Genomic DNA, 6,000 nt, shown 5'->3' on the forward strand with positions numbered 1-6,000 from the left:
CCTCCAACTATGTGATAGTGCTTTCATCTTGAGAACAGTGCATATGGTGTGCTTTCTAGTTGGTTCCAGACATATTGGCCGGCATAGCACACAACAAATATTGCTTTATTAACAAACACCTTCTCAAACTATAATTCTCATAGAAAATATTGGCTTACTTGAAAATCAAAATCTCAAATAGGAACCATATTTAGAACCTTTATATTTTTTAATTAAATGATTGTATTGATAAAATGTCGATAATATTTACAAATAACGTTCCAATAACAAAATATTTTTAACATGTTATTGAGACATCAACATTGTCTACAAAATCCATCGTATCACAAAGACTTTTAACGAAAACAAACTTCGATCTTGCTCAAAAAAATATCATGCAAGTTTGTTGGCTAGCTCTGAATGCAGTCTGCAGTAACAAATAACAAAACGTACTAAGACCACCACAGAAATTTACAGGGAAAAAAATTCTACAGCTAGCTAATGGAAATGGAAATATTGGCATGGGAAAAGTCGATTCCTGTTACCAATATTGTCTTTGTCTCCATAGTTGTTTGGGGAGATATTTGACATAGTTATCCGAATAGTCAACAATCTACCCACAGAAAATTGATGAGGAGCACAAACCTTTGTGCTGGTTCCGAGCTACCACGTATGGTTATAGACACAATACAAAATTGGATGAGAGACATGCATCTCGTCTCACGCAATAATCTTAATTTCTGTACCAGCTCAGGTGAAGCTTTTGAGATTTAGGAAGTTGTATATGCATGTCGTACCACGGTTACCTTCAAAGCATGGGATTGATCAACACTAAAATCAGAATCTGATTCATTGGTCTCGAAAAGGACACAACACATGCATGCTTGTGTGCACATATCTATATATGTCGGTTAGGATATTGGAGGACCCATTTTTTTACGTTCACATTTTATAGGGTTCATTTTATAATTTTTCTAAATACGATTCGAATTGCCTGTATTTTAATTCATCATTCATAGATTATCTTTATAAAAAAATTTAGATAAATCCAAAACCATTAAGATATTCATTTATAATGAAAAAACTTGACGAATACATTTTAAAAAAAAAAAAAAAAAAAATTAAATGACCATCATTTAATTAGACGGTCATATGCTTCTAAATTTGAGTGATTTTTTTATAGATTTTATTTTTGAGGGAAGATTTAAAAGATAGATAGTTGGATCATTAAAATACACACACACACACATGCTCACCCGTGATATACTTGATGTGATGATAATGTGTTAGAAATGTTAGAATGTGAGCATTCAATATGAAATCAATTAGAGGCACATAAAATTTTAAGCACTTTATGCAAGACTTTCATCTCTAGTATAAGATACTATCAAAATATCCTAAGCACTTTAAAGAAGTATTCAAAAATTATTGTGTGACGAGAAAGTATATGTGACCTGACTCGTAAATACAACGTGCTCTAATACTATGCTAGAATGTAAATATTTAAATAAAAAACACTTGACAATACATGTGGAAGTTTATGCAAGACTATATTCGGTGTGGGATACTCTCAACAAGAAACATGATCAATTTACAATATGCGAACTTGTAAAGGGATCCATTTGAGAACCCAATAACAAAATGTTCATTTTCTCTTTTTTTTTTATTTTTTTATACAAGATCAAAGATCCCTTTAGATTGCACTCGATTTTTTTTCTTTGGTATACCATGTACACAAGAACAACTTTGTTCATTTGTTACTTGTTTTTTTAAGGCAAAGGTGGAAATGCATATACCCATGTTGATGGGGGAGGGACCAAAACCCAATGGGCTCTAATCATTTGAAAGCCAGTGGTCCATTTTACTAGGTCACAACTCCAAAATTCATTTTTGCCTGGGAAATGGAACTGATTGAAAAAAGAGACCTATAACACCAACCAAAAGAGAGATAAGGAATTTACCTGAAATGATCAAGGCACGGAAACACTTCAAAATATACAAGTTGGTTTGTTAATCGTTTCAAAACGTTTACAAGAATTTGAAAAGTTGCCTTCTTACAGTTTTTAACCCGATCGACCATGTTCTTTCTCCACCAAGACCAGCCTTTGTCTCAAAAGTAAAGCCTTGTTCAATCACCGGACAACAGACATAACAGGGCTCTTGTACTAGGTAATATCGCCACGTGCAGTCGATAATATCTCATTTACAAAACTGGTTTTCTGGGATGTACTCACATTGCAATCCACGAGGCCTTTCAACTCAACAACTCAAAAGATTAGCCAACAAGTCCAGAGTCAAATACCTTGAATCCATTGAGAATCAATTTTTTGATGTAGCAAAGAATGGATCAAGAGAACGATGCCAACTGGAGATGATATCCGCTAAAAATTCTCTGACTTGTAATTGCAAAAACCGGAGAGCAAAATTTTCTGCTTAGTATATGGAAGCATCAAATCTCGGCTCATAGAAACAAACCTGGCTGTTGTATGACTGCAGAGCACAGCCTGCTATCCATGACCACACCTTCTTATCAACGTCGTAAAGAAGACCCTTCCCTTGGTTCCAAGATGTGAAGCAAATCAAGTTATCCTGTCCAGAGCACTCGAACCTCTCAGCTGATAACCTTAACAGAGATCGGAAATATTTTGGAGGCATCCTGCTAATCTCCACCCATACAAATTTAGCATGATCCAGTTCCCAGATTCTCATACTCTGAAGAGTACTATAAAGACCAATCCTTCCAACTAGAAACAGACGCTTCTGGGTGCCAGCAACCAAATAACCATCCAATAGAGACCGCGGGAACTTAGCTGGAATGTGTTCCCAGTACCCTGTGTCCAGTCGATACATCATCAAGCCAAGTGGAGAAAGGGTTTCCAAATATAATCTGGAGTCACAATATGCCATCTTTGACGAGCAAAGATTAACTGCAGGCATTATCTGGTGAATTGACCATGTATTGAGCTTCGAATCATATACTTCAGTGGGCAGTGATTTGTCACCATAAATATCACTAGTAGCTATAACTTTAAACGACCGGTCCTTCCTATCAACAACCATTATTAGCTGCCTTTGCTGATTATAATGCATACTTGGTAATGTCCTCCAAGTTTGTGTAAGAGGGTTACAAACCAAGGCTCTAAAATTTAAGCCATCAAGCCCGGAAAAGCAAACTAAGCCAGCCGAAGAACCAACTAACCAAAACGCCCACTGTGGCAAAAATGTGAATGGAATCCTGTACCACGTTTTTAATGGCAAGCTGAAGACTGAGCATTGTGGGGTCTGAGAGTTCTTCCAGAATGTGAGAAGACAAGGCCCATGAGACGGCACTTGTGAGTGAAACTTAAGAAAGCTTCTATCTTGTAGAATTGTATTCCACCGTTTACATACACAGCGGAGCCTAAAAATCATGAACGGCGGAATTCTAGCTAAAATCTCATTCAACAAATCCTCGGGTAACATTGCCCATATATTATCCTCCATGTGAACATCAGGTTGAACTGGTTTCCCAAATGTAGAAGCCGTTTCTTCATCTAGTCCTCGAGGCTTTGTCTTAACCACCTTTTGCCTAGAAGGACTTGTATTCCTTGATCTTACACAACCCACTGGACTCGTGTTCCTCGACCCGCCACCTCTAAGCGGAGACACTTGCTTCAGGCACCTATCATCTACACTCGAAACCCCATTTCCCATAGATTTCGAATTCGTTACAGCAGACACAGATTCAGAAGATTCCCCAGAACCATCCATGGTGGTAAAACCCCAACCAACCCAAATTTCACTCCTACGGTTCAACCCTAGTCCCCAGTTCCTAAATCCTAACCATGCTTCCTACCCGAAAAGATCAAAAATTTCAATGCCAACTACGAACTTCCAGCACCGAACAACAAAACCCAGAATTCAAAAACTAAAATCTCTAACAATCACAGCATTACAATTGAGATTATACAAAAAAGCCCTAATCTTCACTCAGATCCAAAACTCATAATCTTTGCAGATTGCAAGATTGGTTAAGTTAATGATAGAACCTTTCAAAGCAAAGATCAATTACCAGCACAAACTCAAGCTTTTCACCTTGTGATTTGAGATGGGTTTCCTCATGATTCAGCAATCTTCCATGGCTTCTGCTTGGCGAAGGAAACAGCTTGTTGGAGGAGCACAGATGAGTAAATTCAGGCATAGAAATTAGGGGAAAGACCTTGGGGGTGTCCTAATTTCAAGACTATTTCTTTTTTACATTTTAGTTTGATTTTACTTTGTCACTATTTGACAAAATGGACAAAGAAGAATCCACAAAAATGTTTCTACAGGTTCTAATCTGCTGCTAAGTTATCTGCATGATTTTGATGTCTATCCAATGATAGGGTGCCACGTTAGAGAAGTAATGTGTCAAGGATTTGATTCTTTTTCTGCTAGTTGATAATGAAGTTTGACTGGGGACCTATCAAGCAAACTGGACGGCAGTGATTGGTGGTTAGGTGTGGTCGGGTAAATAGAAGATAAGTAGTAAATTTTTGCTCGAAAAGGTGACTTTACCTCTTTAGTCTTTGCAATTAGATTATTGGGGTCCACTAAATTGCCGGTACTTTTGTCACGATGGGCTCCACTTATGTTTCTAGTGGTTTGTTTAACTTGTTTTGGCTTTAATCTACAGAAATGCACCAAACGGATGCATTGTTGTTTACCACATGTCAACGGTAAGCAGAGGTGTGTATTGGAGAAGGATTCTCTTTTCTACTCATCTTTCTCTCATTTTTTTTTTTGAACGGTTATAATTAATTTATGTAAAATGAAAGTGTAAGAGGAGAGGAAGAGGGAAGATAATCTTTTTCTGTGCATCTTCTAATATGGAGTAGCTGAGAGGAGGTGTTTGGTCTGGTTTAACCTTTCATATCTCAGAACTGTGTAAAACTAAAATTTTTGTATATAAATTAACATTTGGGAGATTAGATCTCGAGAATTCCTCCAACTTGAGATAAATCTTGCTAAAAGTTGCAAAGTGTGAGCTGTTAGTCAATAGCAAACCAGTCAACCAGTCGCTCATATCCTGGAAAAGCCTTTTTGAATACTAATATAGTATCCTGATTTTACGAAGATTCAAATGAAAATAGGAAAAATTTGCTGCAAGTCTTCCATACAATCTTATGAAAAAAAACAAATGCTGCATTTTCTATAGTCTAACTCTTTCTTGTTACCAATGGTTGATGAGGGTAAAACCCTAAGAAAGAATATGAAACAATCCAACTTCATCTTCAGCTATTATTCATCAAGTTCCCTCAAATGGATTTTGTTGTAATGGATAAACGAGTACCTTTTTGGATACTAATGTTGTATCCTTGATTTTAAGTGGGGTGTGGTGCAAGTGTTGCTGGGAGGAGAGACTATTTGATCTAAGGGTGGTGTTATCCACACACTTCTTTTTACCTTCTATACACTTCTCTCAATTTTCGATCGTCAGATTGAATGAATTAAAAAAAAAAAAAAATCAAATGACATAAATTAATATGGTATGTGTCGGATGTAAAAAAAAAATTATGTGTATAGCACAATCCTTGATCCAATATTGGGGATATTATAAGGTCTCAAGGCGTTTTCTCCAATTCAAGGTAAATCTTGCATGATAGTCGTAGATTGTGAGTAATTTATCATCTAGAATAATATATACATTAGATGATCCACTATTTACATTCCCTAGTATCCTGCGAGAATTTCAAAATATCTCAATTTATACGTTTTGCATAGATCTGTGATCGACGGCCATATTTTATTTACTTGGCAGCAAGGATTTTGTTACTTGTGATCCAAGCTTCCCCACTCTATATAAATATCAATATACCAGGGCCGCAAACCCTAGAAAAAGGATAGAAACCTAAATTGGCTTAAATTTTGCTTTTCATCGTCTGTTTACTTTTGTTCACTTGCCCTAGCGGTCGTGACAAATTTTGGCATGGAGGTTGAACGTTTTTCTAATCGCCATAAAACTTCATAGCAGGAATTGATAAACTTGACATATAACCTGAA

General features: G+C 36.5%; 1 pseudogene across 1 annotated transcript; it reads right to left on the minus strand.

The window, feature by feature from the left end:
- Nucleotides 1-1,935: 1,935 nt before the first annotated feature.
- LOC137740248 (F-box/kelch-repeat protein At5g15710 pseudogene) lies at nt 1,936-4,226 on the minus strand (annotated as a pseudogene). The gene has a single exon (XR_015966134.1). The product of XR_015966134.1 is annotated as an F-box/kelch-repeat protein At5g15710 pseudogene (transcript).
- Nucleotides 4,227-6,000: the final 1,774 nt, after the last annotated feature.

This window comes from Pyrus communis, chromosome 9 (assembly GCF_041283825.1).
Source record: "Pyrus communis isolate YQ-2024b chromosome 9, ASM4128382v1, whole genome shotgun sequence".
Taxonomy (NCBI): Eukaryota; Viridiplantae; Streptophyta; class Magnoliopsida; order Rosales; family Rosaceae; genus Pyrus; species Pyrus communis.